General features: G+C 41.4%; 1 pseudogene; it reads right to left on the reverse strand.

Annotated features, from left to right (window-relative positions):
* Window positions 1–930, reverse strand: LOC101440034 (olfactory receptor 2AP1-like; annotated as a pseudogene).
* Between the last annotated feature and the right edge of the window lie 1,516 nt (window positions 931–2,446).

Genomic DNA, 2,446 nt, shown 5'->3' on the forward strand with positions numbered 1-2,446 from the left:
TTAAAGATTCACAAGCTTTTTGACTGTATCCTTGAAGGCTCGTTTTACCTGCTGGTTCCTTAGGGTGTAAATGAAGGGGTTCAACAAGGGCGCAACTGAGGTAACGAGTAGTGCTACTCCTTTGTTGAATGTGTCTCTTTCTTTTGCTGAGGGCTTAATATAAATGAAGAAGCAACTTCCATAAGACAGAGAGATGACAATTATGTGGGAAGAACAAGTAGAAAAGGCTTTTGTCCTTTGCTGGGCTAAGGGCAGCTTCAGAATAGTCCTTATGGTGAGTGTGTAGAGAGAATCTTCAGCAGCAGAGTTACCACCAGGGTGACTGATGCTACAAGGAAGGCAACTATTTCTATGAGGCTGGTGTCTGAACAGGAGAGTTCCCAGAGGGGTTCAGAGACACAGAAATAATAATTCAGTCTGTTGGATGCACAAAAGTCCTGCTGACTCATTAGGGTGATTGGTGGTAATAATAACCATTAACCCAGCCAGCCAAGAAGAGATAACCAGCTGAGTGCAGACTCTGCTGTTCATGAAGGTCATGTAATGCAGGGGTTTGCAGATGGCCACATAGCGATCATAGGACATGGAAGCCAGAAGGTAAAACTCAGTAGAGCCAAGGAATATGGCAAAGAAATACTGAGTGAAGCAGCCAGCAAAGCTGATCCTCTTGTTCCCTGTCGTGATGCTGGTCAGGAGTCTGGGAATTAAAATGTTAGTGAAGGAAATTTCTAAGAAGGAGAAGTTCCGGAGAAAGAAATACATGGGAGTATGCAGGTGGGAGTCCAGCAGGGTGAGGATGAGGATAGCCAGATTTCCAAGGATGCTGAGCAGATAGGTGAGGAACAGAAAGGTGAAAACTACCACTTGGAGTTCAGGGACATCTGTCAGGCCCAGCAGGATGAACTCAGTCAATATGGTTTTATTTTTCATTGCTGAAACAATTTTGAGTTTCAAGTTGAAAAAGAGAAAAATGATCAAAGGCAAGAAAGGAAGAGGTGCTCTGAGGTGGACAGGTGAAATCTGAGGAACACATCAGGAGACAAACCACGAATTTCCCCTCTGATTATGTGCCCTTTGCCCTGCGTAGGACAGTTCTATTCATGTTATCGTCTCCCTGTGCAGTGTGAAGCAAATGTCTTCCACACAGATTTTTTGAAAGTGTTTGCAGAATTAATTAATAAAGAATTGCCTCCAAAAGCTGCATCCTTCCAGAATAATCAGTTACTTTCTTCTGCGTTCACTTTCCTTACTTCACATTGAACCCTACTCATTGCCATACTTTGTCTGCCTAACTCTTCTCAGAATACTGCTTTTCCTAATCTTTTGTTTGTTTTACTTTTCCCCAATAACTTAGCAATCTTTCATTTTTCTTCTTTTCCAGCTCCCTTATTTCCCTGGATGCCAAAAATACCAGCTCCTTGCCTCTTCTCAATAGACCATCCATGTTTCTCTACTTGTATCAGGCCTTTAGAATTCAAAGACCCATGAATTAGGATTATGTCATTCTGCCATTTGAACCTTTCTATATACTTGTGTAAGGTTCAGTAAACATTAGATTGTAATAATCTGTATTTACTTACCAAGTGCATGCAAACCCTATGATATAGAAATTGCTTTCCTGTAAGGATTCAGTTGCATTCCAAGGGAATTTCAGGAGCTTAATATTTAAAACAAGAGTTCTTTTTTTTTTGTGTTTCTTTTTTTTAATTTTTATTGACTTTGTAATAATATTACATAAAAAATATATATATGAGGTTCCATTCAATCCCACCCCCCCACCCCACCTCTCCCCGCTCCCAGCAACACTCGTTCCCATCATCATGACACATCCATTGCATTTGGTAAGTACATCTTTGGGCACCTCTGCACCTCATGGTCAGTGGTCCACATCATGGCCCATACTCTCCCCCATTCCATCCAGTGGGCCCTGTGAGGATTTACAATGTCCGGTGATTGCCCCTGAAGCACCATCCAGGGCAGCTCCATGTCCCAAAGACGCCTCCACCTCTCATCTCTTCCTGTATTTCCCCATACCCATCAGCCACCCTGTCGACTTTTCCCAATCCAATGCCACCTCTTCTATGTGGACATTGGATTGGTTGTGTCCGTTGCACCTCTATGTCAAGAGGAGGCTCAGATTCCACATGGATGCTGGATGCAATCCTCCCACTTTCAGTAAAACAAGAGTTCTTAACCAGAGTTCCATTAATTTCCAGATTGGATTTGCTATGTCTCAGAAACCATGAAGTCATATGTAAAATGTTTTTTGTATGTGGGTATGTGAATTCAGGGGGAAAACATATATATTTTTTATTTCATTAAAAATATTGAGAAATTATGTTCAAGACTTTTTAGTGATAGCCAGATTGCGTTATCAGGATCTACATCTCTTTCTCTGCTTGTAAGAAGGTTGTTTTGAGTAATTCTTCTTTTGAAACAAATATAA

Source organism: Dasypus novemcinctus, chromosome 12 (genome assembly GCF_030445035.2).
Source record: "Dasypus novemcinctus isolate mDasNov1 chromosome 12, mDasNov1.1.hap2, whole genome shotgun sequence".
Classification (NCBI taxonomy): Eukaryota; Metazoa; Chordata; class Mammalia; order Cingulata; family Dasypodidae; genus Dasypus; species Dasypus novemcinctus.